The sequence below is a fragment of the Petaurus breviceps genome, unplaced genomic scaffold (genome assembly GCF_028583685.1).
Source record: "Petaurus breviceps papuanus isolate PSGF00001 unplaced genomic scaffold, PetGlider_PUasm1.0 91133, whole genome shotgun sequence".
NCBI classification, from domain to species: domain Eukaryota; kingdom Metazoa; phylum Chordata; class Mammalia; order Diprotodontia; family Petauridae; genus Petaurus; species Petaurus breviceps.
The window spans coordinates 89,506,734-89,532,625 of NW_027187419.1; positions in this window are offsets into that span (position 1 = coordinate 89,506,734).

The window sequence follows — 25,892 nt, forward strand, 5'->3', positions numbered from 1 at the left end:
GGGATTGGAACCCCACGTATTAGTTTGGTGTTCTTTCCACTAAATTCCACCAGTCCATAATTGAACTGAAGACCCCTCATCAATACTATTCTCTAACACTGATAAGCCTAAACAGTTGTGACACCAGTGATAAAATCATTTTTAGGGCTTTTTCCTTACCAACTAGACCATTAAAATAATTTTAAATCCTTTGAAGTTTCTGATTCATATGGCATTGGTTTAGAGACACTTGAAGCTCAGGGGAAAGTTCAGATTTAGGTCTTTATCAAGTATAAATTACAACCTAGTCAATAAGTCAAAACAAAACCATTCTTTTCTTGTGTGGGTAATTTATAATGCTCACTATAATTCCTAGACTAGTTCTTTGTAGTGAAGTCCAAGAAATTCATATTTTCCCTTCAGGTAGTAAAATAAGATAAGAATGGGGATGGGAGGGCTCAAACTACCATAGATCAACCACAGCAATTTTTTTAAAGACAAATTTATTCCACTAAAGCCCTACTGTAGTGCCTCATTTTGGAATTGATCCTGGATTTTCTAAGTCCAAATAAGTGGAACTAAAACTCTGTCAGATTCTACCAAACTGGAAATGTTTGATTAGAGGTCATTTTCTGCAAGAGACCTTTCCTCATCTTGCCATCTCTCAATCCTTGCCAATGCTAGTGCCTTCCCTTTGGGATTACCTTCCATTTATACTGTGTATACATGTATCTATCTACCTGTCTACTTATGGATTATCTATCTAATCTATTGACATATATTTTGTATGTACGTAGCTGTTTGCATGTTGCCTTCTCCATGAACTCCTTGAGGACAGAAACCATGCGTTTTACTTTCTTTTGTCTCTCCAGTGCTTAGCACAGTGCTTGGCACTTAATGAGCTCTATCTTTTAATTGATTGGTGATAGATGGCAAGTCTGTCATTAAAGGAACCATCTAATGTCTAAATAAGTCCAGAGGGATGTAATATCAACAGAAAGTTAGCCACCATGTGATGAGCTTTATTAGCTACATCAATCATCAAGGTCATTTTCTAAGGTACAGAGGGATTGTAATTTAAATAAGGGTGGGCTACCACAGGAATGACATTGCATTTCCTTGTCTGGTGAATTGAAATAGAAAACAATTCTGTCTTCTTGACCAAAGATACAATTTATATTAATATGAAGATTCTACCCTGAGTTAAAACATCTTGCCTCTAAGATGGGAGAACTCACATATTTTAGGAAGAAATAAGGATTGAATATTTACTACATATATTGCACAATACCAGATGCTGTGAGGATTGCAAGAGATGTATAAATGATGGTTTCATTTAAAGGACCTTAAGACGTATTTTGGAAGGTAATATATGAACCAAACCCAAATAGATAACAAAACAACATATTATAAAATTCTAAATTATTCAATTTGGACAATAAGTATAGTAGGAATCAGAGAAAGGAAAGATAATTGTGAATCGGAGACATAAGAGAAGGAAAAGGCAATATTTGAACTGGATTACCCAAGATGATCATGGCATCTAGGTGGTACATTGGATATCATTCTAGGCCTGGAGTAAGGAAGACCTGAGTTCAAAACTGACTTCAGACACTTACTAGCTGTTTGACCCTGGGCAAGTCACTTAACCCTGTTTGCTTCAATTTCCTCATCTATAAAATGATCCAAAAAAGGAAAGAGCAAACCAAACCAACACCACTACCAAGAAATATTCCCAAAGGGTCCCAAATAGTTGGACATGACTGACATAACATTAAACCACCACAAAAAACCCAAGATGACTAAGGTGTGACTAGATGTGAGAAAACCAGAGAGCTATAACATAAGCAAAGCCATAGAAAGAAAACAGTATTTGTCAGGAACAGTGAAAATCCAACTAATCCAACTCACTAATGACATATCCAGTAGGCCACTATAAAATGCTCCAAAATTTCAGGTACTTTGCAAGTGAGTACATATTCAAAACTTTATCCTAAAAGCTCCTCTAGATATTTTTACATTTATTAGGACAATGAGAAGACACATTTGTTTCAAGCAAAAATCACATTGGGAAACACTATTCCATAGTTGATCATACTGCCAGTAGACTAGGGGAGAAACATACAGGAAACATACACATTATCTGAGAACATATGTGGAAGGGGACATACAGGGAACAGGGATCATGCAAAACAGACATAAGGAACATGTGTGACTAGGGATCAAACATGGTTGTAGCAACTCATATCTCTGCTTTATGCTACTCTCTTTACTGGGTGTCTTGGCTGAGCTGCTCTCTGTGGTCTTCTGTGGTTCTTCAGCCACAATGCTGAAACTTCTTCAGTATGGGAATGATCTGTTCATCTTCTTTTTAGTCTGATAGCCAGAGGATCTATCATTAGATCTCTTGTGATGCACATCTTAGCCAGATGCACCCAGACAATGGTATACTGCTAAGTGTTTACTAACTGACTCATTTGAAAATGTATATGCAATATATTTTAAAGTTCAATTTACATTTTTAACCTTTTCTCCATCACCTTCTTAAATGTAGACAATCAACAAAGAAATAAATCAAGTTCCAATTTGTAGTATTTACCAACTTCTGGGGTATAAATGCTGACAGTGAAAAGTGAATAACTGTCTTTCGTGAGCTAGTAAAAGAATGCTCCAGCATGGCCCTGTACTCAACCATCTAGCTTGAGATGTGATAGGCATTTTAAAATCTTCTTTATGAATGCTTTTTTACTTGTTGCCATTTTACCTGCTGCCTCAGTCTAAACTTTTATCTGACTTATGCTTTGAAATTCTTTTAATTCCTGTTTTTTTTCTCCTGGGTCAATAACTTAAGTCAATTTTAAACCATCCCCGGGATTTAGCAAAGCTGCATGGTGTACCTGCTTCAAAGAAGATGCTATGCTCTATGAGCAAAGCAGAATTGGAGTAGTTTAAGAGAAATGCGAGATGCACAAGTTTTAAAGATGTTCCTACTGCAAATGTTCATTGGATTGTATTGGTTGGATTAACCACAGTCATACACACTGTACCTGGTCTCCAACATAATGTCATTTTGGTCCTCTTCAAACATGAAGGACAACAATCAATATGACCATGAGAAAATAACTGTCAATGGTCCAGGCAACTATCTTATAGACAAGTTAGAAGTGTGTGGCTAATCTGTATTGGTGAAGAGAATTGCCATATGCAGAATTTCCTACATTGATTGAATCACAGGTCTAGACAAAAACAAAAATAATGAAAAACAAAAATTGTACAAATAAAACTCACACTTACAGATAGTATTTAAGGTTAAAAATACGCTTTCCTCATAATAGTCCTATGGAACAGTACAAATGTGAAGGTGAAGAAACTGAGAATCAAAAGCTCAGAAAATTTTAATGGAGTCTGACCCCTTAAATGGGACGCAGAGAGGCAGGGACAGCTCTATTCCTTGCCAGCAGGAAGCACTTTCAGAATCTGAGATCTTCGCTCTTTACCCCAAAAGGAATTTGGGTCCCATTTGTTTGAGGGGGGAATGATGAGGTACAGGCTCTGGGAACCCCCTTGAATTCTCCTTGAATTTTCCCACTTGATGAGGCATTTGCCTGAGGCCATAAGCCTTTCATTATCACTAGACCCAAATCTCTGTTATAAAACTAATCCTTCATTGTCCAGATACTCCTCACCCTTGTGAAGGGACAAGGTAAGCCCCTCTGTGAGGAATAAGATTATACAAACCAAGGCCCCAATTCAATATGACCTTTCTATTACCCCAGGGTGTTTGGGAACAGAGGATCCTGAGAACATGAGGACTGCTCTTCTCCTGGGATCACAGCAATGTCCTTGAGAAGACATATGATAACTGCCCAACTCCTGGAACTAGCCATTCCAAGGAAACCTCATTCTTGGGGGCGCCTTGGAGGGATTGTCTCCATCCCAGGCTTCACACAAACTAAGATGCTTGCTAAAAACACCTGGCAGTATGCTTTTTTGTTCTTAGCACTACTTAAACTGTAAGATTCAGACCCCAAATTGGAATCTCATGCATGGAGGAGACTTCCTGCCTGGTACCCTCCCAAGCAGGACCCTGAAGGCTGTACCAGGATTCCCCAGTTTATTTGGTCAGGTGTTGATGTTTCCCCACATTGGTGATGATTGTAAATATGTGTATATATATATATTAATGATAGTTGCTTTTATTTTTCTTTTCCTAAGCCTTTTATCTTCAGTTATCTTCAGTTTCCTTCCCATTTGCCTATATTCTAAGTAAACTATACTGGATCTTTTGAAGTGCCAAGTGTTCCATTCACATGAATTCTGAACCTCCTTAATCTGACACCTTGATCCTCCCAAAATATCTATACCCAAATCTGTTATCCTTAAACTAGCCTAGCCCTCCATTGTCTGTCATTTCTAGGTAGCCTGCAACTATTTCCCACCCTTAATCTCTCATCACTGGAGTCTGACCTCATTTGACTCCTCCTAAAGACCCTCCCCAAACTTTTCCTCTATACCACCCCTAGAATCCTGGCACAATCTTTCTGTATCTAAGCTCCATCTTACCTCCATGAAGTAGCAAGAATTATCTAGCAAAGACTCAGTGTCATATTATTCTGTCCCTCTTGTCCAATACTAGCATCACAGATACTTAGGCTCCTTGAGTCTACCCATTATGGTGAATTTTTAATAAACTGCTTTACTTTGTCTGAGAGAAGACTTGAGTCGACTTCATTTAGCAGAATCCAGCATGTTTGTATTTTGGGATCTCTAGCATCCCTAAACCTTAAAACTCAACAGCTACTAAGTATCAAAGCTGGGATTGGAACCCTGGTTTTTGGACTCCATGTATTGTTCTCTTTCAAGTACACTATGGTGATTAAATCAGTGACAAACTCAAAGAAATTTTTATTCCATCATTTCAGTCTGCCCAATGATAACCCCTTTGTCTTTTTTTAGTTTTCATATAATCAGGGCAAATTTGTGTCATGCCTCCATTGCCAAGATTAAATAGGTAATTTCATCAAATACATGGATAATTCAAATTAACTACTTCACTTTGTCAATTATCTATAAAATTGACCCATTTTGCTTCACTTTTCTGGACAGTTGCCTAATTTTTCTATTTGCCTTATCATTAATGTTAACCTTTCAGAGTATCCTGTGCCAAAAATGATAGGAGGAAAAACACTTCTTGTCAGCTACTCTTTATCAAGGCCTGGTGATTCCTTTTGATCTATTTATCAACTCAGTTCATTTCCTTATTTGAGTAGTAGTTGAAAGAAAATGGTTGAAATAGGGAGCTACCATCCCTTAGCTTAGAATCAAACTGTATGGCTTGTGTTACTACCCCTTGAATTGAATTGAATTCTTCTTGAATTCTATCCCCTTCACACTGATTTCTTGGCCTTAATAGCTGATTCACTGTACATGATGAATATATTCAGGGGTGGGGAACCTGCAGCCTTGAGACCACATGTGACCCTTTAGGTCCTCAAGTATAGCCCTTTCACTGAATCCAAGCTTCACAGAACAAATGTCCTTAATAAAAGGATCTGTTCTGTAAAATTTGGACTCAGTCAAAAGGCCACACCCGAGGACCTAGAAGGCCATATGTAACCTTGGAGCTGCAGGTTCCCCATCACTGCAAGATTCTTGCTAGACATAGTCAACTGTCTTAGAATTTTAACATTGTTAATGGTCTGGGTGCAAAGGAAACATGTTCTGTGCTACAGGAAAACTAATAATGATGATGATGATGATGATATTTACCCTGAGCTATCTAGCAAGCAGTCAGCCACCAATCACTTTTTTTCTCCTGCAGTAAATTCTTTCGTATACATGTGTAAAATTTAGTAGTTATGCACAATTGCTAATAATTTACTCTTTCCTATTTGAAAATAGCAAACAAATTACCGTGGTTAGTTCTACTTTTAAGAAAGCACATCCTAACTATTTCACTTATAAGGTTACTTGAAAAACAATTTGATGAGGAATTTTAGCATAGACATATTACACACACATGGTTCTAGGTTATTTTAGCATGATTTTCTTAGATTGAGGATCTGTTGAGACATCTTGGAAGTCTAGATAAAACACTTCAAAGTATTTGCAACTGTCAAAGACAATACCGAATGCTCTTAGTCTACAACTCCTACACTTACATAATTTGTCCTGTGATGAACTGATCATTAGAGCAATAGTGCCAAATACATTGAAATACTATATACTTGATGGGCAGTAGTGAGGTAGAAGATAACACAAAGATAAAGATAATCATTAAAGAAAAAGAATCTATAAATGACACCCAAGAGGGAAAAGCTACGTAATATATACATGTGTGCATACTATATTCAGACTTGAGTCTAGCCAATAATACTTATTAATAGAGAGTTGGCTTCAAAGTTAGAATGACCTGGCTTCAAGTTCTAAGCTGAGCTTTTAGTGTATTCTTGTATGATGCTCAGTAAGTCATTTAACTCTTCAGGGACCCCCGGTAACTCTCTAAGACTATAAATTGCATGGCAGGTAGCAATAGTCACTAGTATTTGTATCACTTTGCATCAGAGAACTCCCAAGATTAATGAATTACAGTTCTAGACACACACACATATGTACCCAGTATACACAATAATATAGGCCCATAATAATCTAGTGTTTGACATATTCATGATTCAAGATTTTGAGAAAAGAAATCACTATTTGATAAAAGTTGCTGAGAAAACTGGAAAGCAGTTTAGCAGAAATTAGATATAAAACAACACCTCACATGATATACTGAGATATGAGTCAAAGGTCAGTACATGATTTAGACATAAAGGATGATATAATGATCAAATTAGGGGAGCATGGAATATTTGCCTGATTTATGGATAATGGAAGAATTTATGAACAAAAGATAGAGAATATTATGGGATATAAAGTGGGCAATTTTGTTTACATCAAGTTAAAAAGGTTTTGCACAAACAAAACCAATGAAGTCAAGATTAGAAGGAAAGCAGGAAACTGGGAGATTTTTTTTTTTACAACAAGTTTCTCTGATAGAGGTCCCATTTCTCAAATACATAGAGAACTGAGTCCACTTCAGCATATAAGTCATTCTTCAATTGGATAAATGGTCAAAGGATAGAGTAGGCAGGTTTCAGAATAAGAAATCAAAGCTATCTGTAGTCATATAAAAATTCTCTAAATCACTATTGACTAGAGAAATGCAAAATAAAATAATCTGATGTGTCACCTCAGACTGATCAGATTGTCTAGTATGACAGAAAAAAAAAGACAAATGTGGGAGGGGAAGTGGAAAAAATAGTATCATTAATGTACAGTTGGTAGAATTGTAAACTGATTCAACCATTCTGGGGAGCAATGTGGAACTATGACCTAAAGAGCTATAAAACTGTACATCTTCTTTGACCCAGCAATACCACTAATAGAGATCAAAGACAAGTGAAAAGGACATATATGCACAAAATATTTATAACTTTTCTTTTTGTGGTGGCAAAAAATTGGAAGTTGATGGAATGCCCATAAACTGGGGATTGGCTGAACAAGTTGTGGTATATAATTTTTTTTTGGCTTTTTGGAAGGGAGAAGGTCAATTGGGGTGGTGACTTGCCCAAGGTCACACAGCTAGTAAGTATTAAGTGTCTGAGGCCAGAGTTGAACTCAGGTCCTCCTGACTCCAGGACTAGTGCTCCTGACTCCAGGACCATTGTGCCACCCAGATGTCCCTGATATATGATTTTGATGGAGTACCATTGTTCTATAAGAAATGGCAAGTGGGATGTTTTCAGAAAAATATGGCAGGATCTAGAGGAAATGATGCAAAGTGAAGTGAGAAGAACAGGGGAACATTGTACACAATAAGAGCAATGTCGTATGATGAGCAAGTGAATGACTTAGTTATTCTCAGCAATACAGTGATCTAAGACTGTTCTGAGGGATTTAAAAAAAATGCTATCCTTCTCCAGAGAAAGAACTGATGGATTGCGAATGGAAAAATTTAGGCATTCTTTTTTTTTCCTTTTTTTTTTTTTTTGGAGAGCAGTTGGGATTGTGACTTGCCCAAGGTCACACAGGTACTTTGTGTGTGTGTGTGTGTGTGTGTGTGTGTGTGTGTGTGTGTGTGAAGTGTCTGAGGCTGGATTTGAACTCAGGTCCTCCTGACTCCAGGGCCAGTGCTCTATTCACTGTGCTACCTAGCCATCCCAAGGCATTCTTTTTTAAACTTTATTATTCTTTAATGTTATTATTATTATAAAGTTAATAATATTAACTTTATTATTTCTTTTTGTCTGTATTTTCTTTTGAAACATGGCTAATATGAAAAATTTTGCATGACTTTATACATATAATCTATATCAAATTGCCTTCTCAAGGTGGGGAGTGAGGAAGAAGGGAGGGAGAAAATTTAGAACTCAATATTTTTAAAAGTGAATGTAAAAAATATTTACATGTAAATGAGAAAAATAAATAAATGAAATGAATTCATAAATATATCCAGGATGCATGATTTCATTGGTAGAGCACAAAAAAGGTTTCAATCCATCTGTAATTTATCAGTTGATTACTTTATTAATTGTAATTCACTAGATAGCTTCCTGAGAGTCAGAGAGCTTTGGTACCTTGTCCATGATCAATCAGTTACTAAGTATCAAAAGCAGGATCTAAACTCAGGACTTCTTGCCTCCAGGTCAAATCTTCTATCCAATGTTCTGTTTCATATAAATATATGGTTTAAATTTTTAATTGCTTCCTTGTATATGGGCAAAGATATTAAAGCAATGGATAACAGATATAGCTAATGCTGGTCTATTAGCATGAGTGCAACTAGACAGTGGTTGAGAAAAAAAAATAGTTTCCTGTCAAGTTTTGTTTTAATTTCCAAATTTAGTCCATATAAAGTCAGTGTTAAAAAGTCTAGAGAGCTTAATTCACAACAACATTAACTACTATCAAATATCTTCAAATTTCGAGTCAGATTATCTGAGTTCAAAGTCTTTTCCTGTTCATATACTAATCCATGGATTTGTAGGGTTCTGCTTCAATGTCTTGGTTTGTAATGGGGCTTGTATTAGACTTGTGTCTTCTTAACTTTCTCCTTGCTCCTACACTGAAGTCTCCAAATCTGACCAGATCTGTCCTGCTGCTTTTGCCATCAATGCTTTTATATGATAGGGTAATGAGATATGACCTCTGACCTCAAAATTTCTACAATTTGGTAGGTGAAGTTGGACATACACATGAAAATATTACCATTTAAGAAAAAAATATGAAGGCAGAGCAAATACGGTGGAGTGAAAGCAGGGACTCACCTGAGCTCTCCTACAAACTCTTTTACATACCTGTAAAAAGTGAATCTGAACAAATTATAGAGCATCAGAATCCACAAAGAGACAGAGTGTGGCAGATTTCCAGCTCAAGACAACCTGGAAGGTCAACAGGAAGGGTCTATGGCACCAAACTGGGACAGGAGCACAGATAAGCACACAGGTTGTAACAGCTCAGACCCGACCATGGCAAAGCTGGTGCAGACCCCAGCTGACTGAATCAATGGCAGCAGTGGTGATCTTCAGAACTGTCATTGTAGCAGGGAGTGGTTTGTTGGAACTGGGTGAGAGATAAGTGCAGTCCTGTGCATGACTTGTGGCAGCAGCAGCAACTGCTCCTAGGGCTATCAGCCCATAGACTGAATGTTTGAAAGGAACCTATTTAACCTTTCAGGAGCCAAGATGGTGGAGTAAGCAGTAAGTGGCTCTCACTCCCCCTTGCTGACCTTGAAAAACCCAGTGAATATTGCCCCAGGAAAAATTCTGAAATAGTAGAGCCACCAGAAAGACCAGTCTTTTAGCTTGGGAGACTAAGGGGATTAACAGGAAGGGTTCCTCTTTCTGTCCCTGAAGGGGACCAATACAGGTGGGGAGGCATCCCAGTAATCCACCAGTAAGCTGCACCTCAGTGGATCACCAGGAGATTCTGAGCTCCAGGGTAGAGGAGCAGGCAAGTGCCAATACCAGGCATGCACCAACCACCACCACGAGCTCTAGTTCAGCACCAAGTAAAGTACCAGACCATTAAAACAACAAGTTGCTAGCTCTGAGGCCCTAGCACAGAAAATCAGTAACCAGGTCCCTAGCCCCCAGCACAAGAAGTCTGAGACCTTGCCAACTGGGTCCCAGAAGTAGAGATCAAATTTAAAAGCCAGAAAAAAACCCAAACAACATGAGCAAGAAGAATAAAAAAAATCAATAACCATAGAGAAATATCTTGGTGACAGGGAAGATCAAAACAAAAATTCAGGAGAGGACAACATAGTCAATATACCCACATCTGAAACTTCAAAGGAGAATACGAACTGGTCTCAAACCCAAAAAACTTTCTTGGAAGAGCTCTAAAGTGATTTTAAAAGCCAAATAAGAGAAGCAGAAGAAAAACTTAAAAATGAAATTGACAAAATGGAAAAAAAAAGTACATTGAAGAAAACAACTCCTTAAAAAGTAGAATTGGTCAAATAGAAAAAGAAGTACAAAAGCTAAATGAAGAAAATAATTTGTTAAAAATTACAATACAACTGGAAGCTAATGACTCTATGAGACATCAAGGATCAGTCAAACAAAATCAAAAGAATGAAAAAAATAGGACAAAACATAAAATGCCTCATTGTAAAACAAGTGACCTGGAAAATAGATCCAAGGAAGATAATGTAAGAATTATTGGTCTAACGCAGAACCATGACAAAAAAAGAACCTGGACAGCATCTTTCAAGAAATCATCAAGGAAAACTGCCCTGAGGTCCTAGAACCAGAGAGTATAATAGTCATTGAAAGAATTCACCAATCACCTCCTGAAAGAGATTCCAAATTGAAAATGTCAAGGAATATTGTAGCCATATTCCAGAATTGTCAGATCAAGGAGAAAAGTGGCCAGAAAGAAACAATTAAAACACCATGGAACCACAGCATAAGGACAAACTGTTTACATCCCTATATGGGTAGCTGATACAACTCTTGAGAACTATGTCTTTTTTACCATATAGAAGGGAAATGCATAGACAGAAGGGATGGAATTAAGTCAATTTTGATGTGATGATAAAAGACCTAATTTAAGTTCTGAAAAAAAATATTGCAATGCGAGAAAAGGAGAAGGTAGAAAGGGCACATTTCATCACACAAAGAGGCACAAAGAGATATTACAGTAGAGGGAAAGAAGGGAGGGAGATGAGCATTGTTTGGACTTAAGTCTCATTGGATTTGGCTCAAGGTGGAAATAGCATACTTAGTGAGGTATAGAAATCTAACTTGTCCTATAGGTAGTTATAGGGGAAAAGGGAAAAAAAAAGGGATTGAGGGAGAGAAGGGAGCAATAAAGTAGTAAAGGAAAATAAAAGGGGGGGTTGATAGAAGGAAAGTCAGATTGAGGGAGGTAGCAGTGAAAAGCAAAACTCTATTGAGGAGGGAAAGGGAGAAAGGAGAAAGAAAAACATAAATGAGGGAATAGGATGGACAGAAATACACAGATAGTAATCATAACTGTGAATGTCAATGTGATGAACTCTCCCATAAAGCAGAAACAGAGGGCAGAGTGGATTAAAAATCATAATCCTACAATTGTTGTCAGAAAGAAACACATTTGAAACAGAGGGATACACACAGGGTAAAGGTAAAAAGCTGGAGTAGAATACATCATGCTTCAACCAAATAAAAAAAAGCAGGGGTAGCAATCCTGATCTAAAAGCAAAAGCAAAACTAGATCTAATTAAAAGGGTTAAGAAAGGAAACTATATCCTGCTAAAAAGTACCATCGAGAATGAAGCTATATCATTACTAAACATATATGCACCAAGTGGCATAGCATTCAGATTTTTAGAGAAGTTAAGAGAGCTACAGGAAGAAATTGACAGCAAAACTATACTAGTGGGGGACCTCAAAGTCCTTGTCTCTGCACTAGATAAATCTAACCACAAAATAAACCAGAAGTTAAGGAAGTAAATAAGATTTTAGAAAAAGTTAGATATGGTAGACCACTGGAGAAAATTGAATAAGCATAGAAAGGAATATACCTTTTTCTCAGTGGTACATAGCACCTACACAAAAATTGAACATTTACTGAGGCATAAAAACCTCATAATCCAGTGCAAAAAGGCAAAATGTTTAGTAATGATATTGCTTCATTGTCTATGGTGCTTTTTTTTTGCAGGATATGGTTTCCTTTTCAACCTATTTTTGCTTTTAATTTGTCTGAGATCAGGATTGTTACCCCTGCTTTTTGGCTTCAGCTGAAGATCATGATGCAATAAAAATTATATGTAATAAAGGGCCATGGAAAGATAGATTAAAAATCAAGTGGAAACTAAGTAATCTAATACTAAAGAATGAGTGGGTCAAACAACAAATCACAGAAACAATCAATAACTGCATCAAAGAGAATGACAATAAAGGAAAAATATCAAAACTTCTCAGATGTAGCAAAAGTAGTTCTTAGTGAAAGGTTTATACCTATAAATGCGTTCATGGACAAAATGAAGAAAGAGGAGATCAATGAAGTGGGAATGCACCTAAAAAATCTAGTAAAAGAACAAATGAAAAATCTACAATTAAATACCAAATTAGAAATACTGCAAACTAAAGGAGAGATTAATAAAATTGAAACAAACAACAAAAAAAAAACTATTGAACTGACAAAATTAGAGCTGGTTTTATGAAAAAAACAATAAAATGGTTAATTTAAAAAGAGAGAAAGAATAAAACCAAATTACAAGTATTAAAAATGAAAAGGGTGAATTCACTACCAATAAAACCCAGAGCTTGTGAATACCACTTGTGGGATGGACTTGTTGAGGTGAAAAGAGAGGGCTGAACTGGGAGGAGCTGGTGACATGGATTTAGAGAGGCACCAGCAGAGAGAGAGAGAGGAAGAAGAATTTTTAGTAGCATTGTGGAGGCAGAGAGACAGAGAGGATTGCGGAGGGCCAGTTCAAACTGCCCAGGACTTTTGAGAGCTGCCACCCAGAGCTGCCAAGCACTGAGGAGACATGGCTGTTATGCTGGTACTTTGTCTGTTTTGATGTTGTTTTGCCAGATTTGTCCACTGGTGAAGGACAGTGCTGTTGTTCCAGAGATCCTGAACCTTGCTGCTGGTTCAGGGGTCCAGAGACTGTTCTGCAGACAGAGAGTGAATTGTGTCCACTGGTGAAGGACAGTGTTGTTGCAGATGTCCTGGAACCTTGCTTTTGGTTCAGAAGCCCTGAAGAAGGATTTTCTTGTTGTATGTTTACAGAAATCCTGGAAGAGGGTTTGCTAATGTTTTCAGGGGTCCTAGGACTGTTCTGCAGACAGAGAATGAATTAAAGAAGACACTAGCAATGTATCTTGTAGGTTGCTAAGCTTTGTCTCCCCAGGAACAGAGATTGCTGACAACTTGCCTCTGGTCAAGATGAAGAAAAACCTCTCTTTGGGTATTAAATGCTGTGCTTAAGCTTGTTGTAACTCTGGGGTAGATGGCCTTTTCAATTGTGATCCAGGGGTGGGAAACTTTTGACTCTTTTGTGCTCTGTGACTGACCAAATGAATGTACTTTGTTTATGATTGGAAACTAATCTCCATTTGAGAAGAGGGTCCTTAGGATTGACTAAATGAATGTACTTCCCAGGGGTGGAGTAGTACTTAGAAATTATTGAATTACACTTGGTGAATGCTGTATTTGGAATTACGCTGTATATTGATTTTCTCTGTTCTTAATTTGTCACTGAATAAAATGGAGAGTGACTATGCTGGTATTTTTGACCTTGGGAAGTTGCCTTTGCTTGGCATTACAAAATGCAGAACTGGTTCAATATTAGGAAAATGATCAGCATAATTGATCATATCATCAACAAAATGAACAGAAACCAAATGATTATCTCAATAGATGGAGAGATAGGTTTTGACAAAATACAACACTCATTCTTATTAAAAACACTAGAGAGCATAGGAATAAATGGTGTCTTCCTTAAAATGATAAGTAGCATCTAACTAAAGCCATCAGCAAATATTATATGTAATGGGAATAAACTAGAAGCATTTCCAATAAGATTGTGGGTGAAAGAAGGATGTCCATTATCATGCCTGTTTTTCAATATGGTACTAGAAACTTTAGCTTTAGCTATAAGAGAAGAAAAATAAATTGAAGGGATTAGAATAGCCAAAGAAGAAACAAAGCTATCACTCTTTGCAGATGATATAATGATATAACTTAGAGAATCATAGAGAATCAAGTAAAAAACTACTTGAAATAATAAATAACTTTAACAAGTTTGCAGAATATAAAATAAACCCACACAAATCCTAGGCATTTCTATATGTTACTAACAAAGCCCAACAGCAAGAGATAGAGAAATTCCATTGAAAGTTATTGCAGACATTTGTAAAGCCAAGCACAAGCAGCTTTCCAGAGAACTGCTGCTGTGAACAGCTTTCAAGGTTCTGATTACACAATATATTGAATTCTCTATTTATTCAATAACAAATTAGAGCAAAACATTCACAGAAAATCAAGGTGCAGTATTCACAATATTACATCTTATGACATAAAATCAAAATACAGCATTCACCATGTCACAACTCAACAACTTATCACTAAAATGGCAGCATAGTTTTCAACAAAGTGGTCGCATAGTTTTGAACCAAGTGCATTCATTTAGTCAATCACAAAATCCTCAATTCAGTCACATAGTACAAAAGTCAAAGTTATTCACCTCTAGCTCACAGTAAATCATAATCTTCTCAGTCAGTACACAGTATACAAGTACTCTTCTTTCAGCTTGACTTGAGGCTGACTCTCAGCTTCCATGGTTCATCTTTCATGGTCCTAGCTATAACTGTAACCTGGGTTCAAAGGCAAGAAGTTCCCAGTTCCTTGTCCAGTTCTTTTATTGAGTTCCTGTTCCATATTGAAGTTCACAGTGTCCAGTCCACCTCAAGTCCTTCACAATTCCTGTTTCTGGGAAGACAAAGATTGACAGAGCTACAATAATATGCATACACACTGCCGGCACCATTATCAATTCAGTATCTGCCTGTGAAACCAATTCAGACCCACCAACAAGGTCTGAGAACTCAATATAAGTCATCAACATAGAAATCAACACAAACCCACAAATAAGGTCCAAGAGGTCAGCATAAATCATCAGAAAAAGCCCACGACCTCCAAAACCCTCCTCCAGGACTTCTATAAATATACAATGAGAAAATTGTCTTTCATGGCTTCAAGTAAGGTCCCAGGGTTTCTGTACAAAGTATCACAAACAAACAACACAAAGCAGACAAACACAGAGTGACAGGATACCATGAATTTTATCCCTCTTGACTCTACCACCACAAGATTCCTCTTCTCAATTCTTCTGTCTGTAGCCTGGAAATTATTCTTATATGTGGTCATTAGCTCCTCCCCTTCCTGTTGCAGGAGTTCATGAGTTTTAGGGTTCACAAGATGTGAAGTTCACATGTTCTGATTCTTAACAGACTTGATACAAGGCTCAAAAGAAACTTGAAAAGAAGAAAACTGAAAGAAGGTGTTAATTCAATAGCTGAAACAAGGTGTAAACTACTGTCATGCCCATAGTCTGGTCTGGACAAATCACAGAACACTTCTCACAGTGCGCCCCAAAACAAAGTCTCACATCAAGGATTATATACCCTTTTCCTGGCTCAGAGAATGTAACAACCTTCTGGACCTACTGCCCAATCACAAAGCACCAAGGTGTGGGTGTTCCTGAAAAACAAGCTTCCCACCACAGGCTCTATGTGAACTTAACCTAGGGGCAAGAAAGATCTTAAAAATTTACATTCCTATAACATAGGCCAAGGTAATATAATAAAAATGACAATTCTGTGTTAATTAATTTACTTATCAAGTGCTATACCAATCAAACTATCAAAAATATTTTATAGTGAGGAAAAATAACAACGAAATTCACCTGGAAGAATAAAATGTCCAGAATATCAAAGGAATTAAAAAAAAAAAGAAATACTAAGTAAGGTGGCTCAGCCATACCAGATCTTAAACTGTATTATAAAACAGCAATCATCAGAATGGCTTGGTACTGGCTAAGAAATAGAGTGGTGAATAAGTGGAATAGGTTTGGTACACAACACTCAGTAGTCAATGACTATAGCAATATACTGTTTGATAAATACAAAGATTCCAGCTTCTGGGATAAGAGCTCACTATTTGACAAAAACTGCTGGGAAAACTGGAAAATATTATGGTAGAAACTGGACACAGACCAATATCTTAGACCACATAGGAAAATAAAATCTGAATTGATACAAGTTTTAGATAAAAAGACTGATGCTATAAACAAACTGGGAGAAGAAGAAATAGTTTTCCTGTCAGATTTATGGAGAAGTGAAGACTTTATGACCAAACAAGAGATAGAGAGCATTATGAAATGCAAAATGGATGATTTTCATTATATTAAACTGAAAAGTTTTTGTACAAAGCCAATGCAACCAAGATTATGAGGGAATCAGAAAACTGGGAAAGAAATTTTACAATCAGTGTCTCTGATAAAGACCCCATTTCTAAAATATATAGAGAACTTAGTCAAATTTATAAGACTACAATTCTAATTGATAAATGGTCAATAGATATGAACAGGCAGTTTTCAGAGGAAGAAATTAAAGATATCTATAGTCATACAAAAATTCTCTAAATCACTACTGCTTAAAGAAATGCAAATCAAAACAACTCTGAGGTACTGAATTGTGAGAACAGCCTCATACCTGTCAGACTGGCTAACTTCCTAACAAAAAGGAAAATTATAAATCCTCGAGAAGATGTGGGAAAATTGGAACACTGATGCATTATTGGTAGAGTTGTTAACTATATAAGTGATCCAACTATTTTGGAAAACAATTTGGAACTATGCCCAAAGGGCTATAAAAATGTGCATAACCTTTGACCCAGCAATATCACTTCTAGGGCTATATCCCAAAGAGATCATACAAATGGGAAAAGGACCCACATGTACAAAAAATTTTTATAGCAGCTCTTTGTGTGATGTTACTCTTTGTGTAAATTGAGGAGATGCCCATCAATTGGGGAAGCACTAAACAAGTTGTGGTATGTGAATGTAATGGAATACTGTTGTGCTATAAGAAATGATGAGCAGGTGAATTTCAGAAAAACCTGGAAAGACTTATACGAACAGATGCTGAGGGAGGGGAACAGAACCAGGAAAACTATGTACACAGTAACAGCCACCTTGTATGAAGATTAGCTTTGACAGACTTGACTCTTCTCAACAATGAAAGGTTCTAAGACAACTCCAAAAGACTCATGATGGAAAATGCTATTCACATCCAAAGCAAGAATTATGGAGTTTGAATACATATTGAAGCATACAATTTGATTTCTCTCATTTTTGTTTTGTTTCTTCTTTCTTGTGGTTCATTCTATTGGTTATAATTCTTCTTTGCAATATGAGTAATGTGAAAATATGTTTAATGTGAATGTATATGTAGTATCTATATCACATTGCATGCTATCTTAGTGAGAGTTGTGGGGAGGGAGAGGGAGAAAATTTGGAACTCAAAAGCTTCTAGAACTGAATGTTGTAAACTAAAAATAAATTAATTTTTAAAATATTCCAATAATCACAAGGTAGACAGTATATGTCTAATTGTTAAATTAGTTGTACAGAGAGTTCCAAGGTGGCATAAATCTATAGGTATGGTTTGACCCCAAAGAAGCAAATAATTAATCAGAGTGTAGGAAAGTGGTTATATCTTCCCTCTTGAAAAAGACAATCCTCGGGCTTGCTTCCAGTGCAACTTTATTTACCTGTTCCCTTAATAACCCAGAAGTCTCATTCCACCTTCTGCCATAGATGAACAAGTCATAAACCTTACCCTTTCTGAATCAGGCATAGGTGTCTCAGAATGCTTATAACTGAAAGCTCATCTAAGCACCCAGAGTAGCAGTTGTACTGGTGGGGAAAATCTGTGGGGAAAAATCCTTGTCCTTCATCTTACCACCAGTAAACTAAAAAAGGGAAAAACACACATATATGTGTATGTGTATACACACATACATATTTATTTGTAAGGGGTACATGATCAAAAATGTTTAGATATCACTGGTAGATACAATAAGTTTTTTGAATTCAGAGGAAGGATCTTGAACAAAAATTAAAATACATGGAAACATTCACATATCTATCTAGTCTCACAGTATGTGAGTTTTTCTTCATAGGAGGTAATTTATTCACTGGGAATGGTTGGCTGAATACTCAGTGGCTTGCTGTCAGACCAGAAATAGACATTACTTTTAAACAAGAATATGTTTTCCTAAACCCATTTTAAAACAGACAACCTTTTTTGGGTGACATGTCATGTCAATTAAGTCTGGAAATTTTGGAAATAATATATTAGATATAAATATCACTACCCCCCAAATGGAAACAGTCCATTAATATTCTGCCACTCAGATAGCAGGTACCTTTTACACATGACTGATTAATATTTTTGACTGTTTAATATCCCAAGAGAATTCTTCACAGAAACATTCACAATATTATGGTAACTCTGATCATTCAATAATCAATCATAGATGTTGCACTGCCCTGGTTTTTGTATTTCCTTCCCATGAGGTCTAGTTAAACATACTCTTCTCATGTCAGCTCTTCTAAAATTTACTGTTGTTTACCCCCAAGTTAGAGGCCACCATATTTTATTTTTCAGGTAAATTCATCCTCATCATCATATTCATCCTCACAAATATTTATTGATGTTAGAGACAACAGGTATGATTATTTTTCAAATAATATCTTTTTCTACTTAATGAGTAAATAAGGAATTTCTGAGTTCCATTGCCCCAATTCTGAAACTTTCATAGATCTATGACTTTACTGATGTAGGTATTTTTTTTTTTCTAGCATTGCACTCTGCAACATATCAACATTTGCTAATCCCATTCAAGTTGTATCTTCCTATTAATCCCTCACTGGTGTTTCTATTTGTATATTTTTCTCTCAAATACATTACATTGCTTGGATCCCAGTGGAACAAATGTGTTATCAATTGGTTATGCCTCACTCTTGCTATATAACTACCTTTTGGGTTGTATATTTTATGAATTATATTATTTCTGTTCAACTTTTATTTACAATATGTTGCTGCTCACATGTATGTGTCCATTGTCTTTTAGATAATCTGCAACTATCATTCTTATAAGACTGAATATTCTATGACTCATAAAAATACAGCCCCATGAGAAGAACAGTAACATTAAAAGAATGAGCCTTGGTTTTTAAGAGAAACAGAGTCATCAGAAAAACTCCCTGATTTTCTAAAGGCAATCCATTCATCTTCTTTTTAAAAAATGGTTTTAGCTGAATGATCATTTACAGTGTTTGCTAAAAATACATATATTTGGGTGAGTGACACCACTGTCCCCAGAGTCGGGATGATCTAGGATCGAATCTGGGCTCTGATACTTAGCACCACACCCAGAAATAACTGGCCGTGTAACCTTGAGCAAGTTAGCAAGTTACTTAACCCCAATTACTTTAAAAAATACATATAGTGTTGTATATAAGTTTTTCAGCCAAATATATATCATAATCTGGATGATAGTCATTCTTCATTTTCTGTGTTTTCCTTATATGAATTGTTAGACTGAATGCTTTTTAGTGATGACAAATTTCATTTAGTCATCTCTGCAAAGTTTGGGAACTGATGTACTCAGCACAATATAATTTATGAACAGAAGAATCTGAAGGACCTTATTATCCAGAGGGATCCCATAATTTAAACTTTGTACTAAAAAGCTTCTATAGCACTGGCAAACAGTACATGTGACAGAAATGAATTGACTTATGTATTATTCTGATAATTGTATATATGACTAAAGTATGAATTAAAAATACACAAAATATTGAAGTTCACTGAAAAATATTGATTTTACCTGCTTTAGTCTGTAAACCTGTAGTAGGACAAAATTTTTACTAGAAAGGACTTTCCTTGTTCCTTAGATTGTATTCAATGAACCAGGATTCTTATCTTTGCAATTTATTTTGGTTACTTCCTAAAAGATAACCCAGTAATCTCTAACCACTTAAAATCCCAGTTCATGGAATCCTCCACCAATGTTCTTTTACCAAATCAACCAAAAATATTAGTTCAAAGCAAAATACTTCATAAATAACCCAGAAAAGTAAACAAGGAAAATTCTTCTCTACCTTTAGCTGTCATCCATAAGAATATTGTCTCCCATAGATTCTATAATTAGTGGCTGAAGAAACCTCTGCAAGGAATATATATGAGAGGGGAAATACAGTAAGGCACATGCATAGCCAGGAAAACTCCCACTCCTAGGCTTGTGTCACAACTGGAACCATCATCATCTACACCATTACTACCTGCTTCACCCCTATAGAGTTGTTGATATCATCAAGCTATGAGTCACTATGCTGCAAGATACTATTTCCACAGATGAGTTATTTTCTCTGCTGTGCTACCTACTACCTGCTAGTCCTCAATAGCTTTGTATCTGCTTGCTTCTCTTCTAGGCTGCATTTTTTCTAGGTCTTCAGATTCTATGCTGCTCCCTGCTGGCATTCTGCAGCATTCCAGATGCATCATGGCTTGCCCCACCACCTCCCCAGGGGGTGAGCATCACCTTTTTAGCCATAACATCAAGGATGATTTCAACTCTGTTTGTGAGTCAGACCTATAGTTTCACCTGGTCAGCCAGGAAGAGCCATCAGAAACCAACAAACTTAGATGGAAAACTTTTGTTTTTGCCTTGGGTCCCCAGTTATTAAACTCAGTCTGCTCTTTGGGTTGGGCTGAGAAAATTCCTTTTTATTTACCATCATATCCTTGGTAAATACTTGAATACATGTATAATAACGTGGCAGCTTTATTTCATAAGTCAAGGAGGGTTCTATGGTGATGGCACCTTTTTTATTTTACATTCCCACCTATAATAAAACCATTTCTTTCCCTATAACACTGCACTGACTTTCAGAAACATCAATATAGATTTCTACCCATTTTGAAAAGAGTTTCTCATTTACATCAGCATACAATCAAAGTCCAGGGTTAAATTTAATCTTTCTGATTGTGCAACTTTCTCCCTGTCAAGAAAAATATATATCATGAATAATTATGGATTAAAATGGATCTGCTCATTGCACATTTTATTTTAGTATATATAATAATGGAAAATGTTTTCAAAGTAATCCTTTGTGTTATCTCTTACAATTTAAACAATCTTTTTTTGTTTTTTTAATTTTTTTATTATTTAATCTTTTTTTATTAATTTGTTTGTTTCCTTTTAGTTTACAGGATTCAATTCCACAATTCCTTGAATTTCACATTTTGTCCCACTCCCTCCCCACCCCCCCATGGCGGCATATAGTCAAGTATAGGATCTATAAATACTTTCACATTATACATTAGTCAGGTTATAAGGATGGATTGTACCAGCTGGAATGAAAAATGGTAAAGAGGACATAAAACCAAATAAGAGAAGGAAAAAGGTATTTTGCTTCCACCTGGATATAAATTTAGTAATTTCTAGTTCTTTCTCTGGATGCACATATTTCTCTCCATCGTGAGTCTTTTGGGATTGACATATCACTGCATTGCTGAGAAGAGTCCAGTTTATCAAAGTTGGTTATCACACATACGTTGTGTCTGTAATTGTGTAAAAATTTCTCCTGGTTCTACTCTTCTCACTCAGCATCAGTTCTTTTAAGCCTCTCCAGGTAAATATGAAGACCATCTGCTCCTCGTTTCTTATAGCACAATAGTATTTCATAACATGCATATACCACAACTTGTTCAGCCATTCCCCAATTGATGGGCACCCCCTTAATTTCCAATTATTTGCTACCACAAAAAGAGCTGCTATAAACAGTTTTGTACATATGGGTCTTTCTCCCATACAATCTAAACAATCTTTAGAGTTTGCTTATTTATTATATTCTCTAATTTTCTGAGTTTTGATAATGGAGATACACATAAAAGACTAATAGATGGATGTGCATATGTATGTATATACATATACATACACACATATGTCTATTTACTTGTAATGGAGAAAACCAATGTATGGAGTTACTTTAAGATTATCTAAATTCAGTCTTACTTAATTACCTTTTCAGGTAAATAGAATAATAAAAAGAACTTGTTGCTGGATAACATTCTTCATAGGAAAAAATGACACAATAAACCATATATGTAATAAATATCAACAATTTAGATACAATCTGAGTTTAGTCCTGAGTAAAGGGCTGATTAAGGGTTAAAACTGGGATTTTTCATACATAATTACCTTCATGCAAGGTTCAAAGTTCCTATTTTCATTTTTCTTAAGTGGCACCAGAATGAAGAGATTCTTCAACTCATTTTCATGTTTAGCCTAAAGTCATAATATTAATTTCAACCCTACATTGCTAAATAGCAGTACCTCTGTCTTTGCTGCTCTAATGGAGGACTTGGAGGAATTTGGATCCTAATGATTTTTCCCCCTTCAATCCAAGTAAGGAGGCAGTCTAATGAAAATGCTGTACTTAGCAATTTTACAGCCCCAACATTAATCGTCCATCACAAGTTTGAACGAAGAGTGCCATTAGTTCTGTTTTATGGTCTTTCCCAACCACAAAAGAAGTTAATGTCAGAGCTGAGGTTAAACTTCAGGTGCCCTTACTTACACTACTGCACTCAATATATAAAGTCTTCACCTTCTCTTTAGCTCTTAATGCCGTCATTTTCTTCCCAGTGCCTTTTTTTTAAAGAAAAGAACCGTGGACAGCGGTAGGAACAAGCTGCTTCTACTAGATAGTTTCCAGCATTTCTACTCATTTGGGTTAATGTGACAGATACAGCTGAATGTATAGCTGTAACTAACTGAGACTTCTTTTCACAACTCCCCATTGGATTCTTGCTTTGTGGAAATGTAGTGATATTGAAACCACCCATCACCTCTGCAGGAGTGGATCTCAGTCTAGAAAAGAGAAACCAGTGCTGGTTTATGCATATTAGATATAGCAGTGTGACATGCTCTGAAACAGGTGATAAAAGACATTCATTTTATTTTGTTTTTTTAAATTACTTTTCAGCTAGAGGACTTGGGGTAGAATTCTAGTTCAATCTCTCCCTTCATTTGTGATGCTGGAGAAGTCATTTCACATTCTTAAGATTTGATTTCTTCGATTAACCTGTCAAATAACTGGATGAACTAAATGACCTGTACATTCTTTCCAGTGTAGAACTTTGCTGACTTTGGAGTCAAAGGACCTGGTTTGAAATCATGACTTTGCCCTTTACTATGTGGTCACTTTGGTCAGGTCATTTCACCCTCTTAGCCTAACTTTCTTCATCAGTAAAATGTGGGGTTAGAATATGACACTTCCATGGGGCGGCCAGGTAGCATAGTGAGTAAGAGCACCGGCTCCAGTGTTGGGATGACCTGGGGATTGAATCCGGGCTCAGACACTTAGCACCCACCCAGAAACACCTAGCCATGTAGCCTTGAGCAAGTAACTTAACCCCAATTGCTTAGGGGCAGCCAGGTGGCTCAGCAAGTAAGAGCACCTGCTTCAGTGTCAGGATGACCTGGGGATCAAATCTGGGCTCAGATACTTAGCACCACACCCAGAAATAACTGGCCATGTAACTTTGAGCAAGTTACTTGACCCTGATTGCTTTAAAAAAAAAAGAATATGACACTTCCAAGATCCCATCTAAACATAAAATTTGTGCTACAATAATCCTGTGAAGCTAAAATAATTTTGAGTGATTTAGGGGGAACTAGGTATGGTATAAGACAGGGGTGTGTGTATGAGTGGTTTTGATTTTTATGATGGAACTATATATAACTTTTATGTTTAAATTAAGTGAAATAGAGAACTTTCTCCTCTGCCCAATAGGATGAACTACTGTGAATAATGAAATTCCTCCCTGATTATCACGTTGGCACAGAGGGAGATTAGCTAATGTTTCATGCCACCTAGTTATACTTTGGTAAATGATTGCTGCAGGATATCCAGTCACACCCTTGTGCCAGTTTTTTCCTCTTGCTCACAAGAAAAAAATGCTTACATTTTCATGCTACGGGCATCTAGACCTATGCAGTAGATTAGATTCTAAAGTATCACCCATGAATTGAAGTCACACAGAAGAATAATAATTTCAATTTGGAATTATTTTGTGGCTATAATTCTTAGATAATTCCTCAAAGGAATCTAAAATCTTCTCTTGTAGATGCCTTTTGGGTACTAGTTGTACTCTTCCTCAATTAAAAAAAAAAACACAAATAGCCAAGAACCAAGGACAACCCCACCCCTCTGGATATCCTGGCAGAATCTAAACCCAATGTGTAGAAAACTAAGGTTATTATCTTTCACTCAATCAAGTTCACCCATATGACTTTGATATTTGTATCAGCACCAACATGCCTTACTCAGTCTCCCATAGTCATAACATTGTTATCTTCAACTCCCTATTTCTCCTCTCATACCCAATTAGTTGACAAATCCTGTTATTTCCACCTTCTGTATATTACTCATCTATACCTCCTTATCCATTCCTGCTGCTACTCTCCTAGTATACATTTTAATACTGCTTCAAATCTTTTTTTCTGCAAATGTTTTAAATTTATTTTAAACTTAAATAGAAAATGAGAAAAGAAAAAAATATCATTGCCTTGTACACAGCAAAACATGAGAGTATTCAATACAAAACAGTAAATTTCCATGCCAAATAACCTTATATAATAAATCTCAGATTGTTTTCAAAGTTGCCATTCTTTGCTTCCTTTCTTTTGTTCTCTGCTATTTACTTTTTACTTTATCTTTCCCTTCCCCCCAAAGAAGGCTACAATTAAGTGTAGATATATTTCTTTTCATAGATACCTATAAACATATCCATAAAATACACACACACACACACATATATATATATATATATATATATTCATTCACATATAGGTAAGACCATACTATGCTTATACTTGTCATCTGTTTCTCTGAAGGTGGATAGCATCTTCCAAGTCTTTCTCTAAATCAACCAGCTCATCATTTCCTATAGCACAGAAAAATTTCAACTCAATCACATTCAATCTGAGAGATTGTCTATGAAGGTTTTTTCCCAATCTCCCAATCTTCTGCGTTCCTTCTATTCTTGGCTGTATAGGTTTTATTAATACAAGAAAAATTTAAAGTAAACATAATCATCCATTTCATATGTCAACAATTCTCTCACCTTATAATATAGTTTAAGGTCTGATACTACCAAATTTGCTTCCTTTATATCCTTTTCCCCTGGTTTCTTTGAAATTCCTGACCTTTTGTTTTTCCAAAAGAACTCATTATTTTTTTAAGCCAGTAAGTTTTAATTACATTTAAATTTAAAATTACATTTTAGTAATGTGATTGGGACAGCATTAAATAAATAGGTTAGGTAAAGTTACATTTTTTTTTACATTGGCTTTACCCACCCATGAACAATAAACTTTATTTCAATTATTTAGATTTTACTTTCTTTGTGTAAAAAAAAAACTTTTTATTTTATTTTTTGGAGGGGGGAAAAGCAAGGAAATTGGGGTTAAGTGACTTGCCCAAAGTCACACAGTTAGTAAGTGTCAAGTGACTGAGGTCAGACTTAAACTCAGGTTCCCCTGGCCCAAGAGCTGGTGCTCTATTCACTGCACCACCTAGCTGCCCCATTAAAAGCTTTTTGTGTATATTCTCAGATACTTCATGTATCTGTCTTGGTGAGGATGCTCTAAGTTATTTTGTACTGTATAGTTATTTTAAATGGTCTAGAGCAATATATTTTCTTCAGTATTTTTTGGGTCTGCATAAGCAGGCTATTGACTCAGTTTTCCTGATTTTCTTACATCATTTTCATTTCTCTTCCCAATTTTTT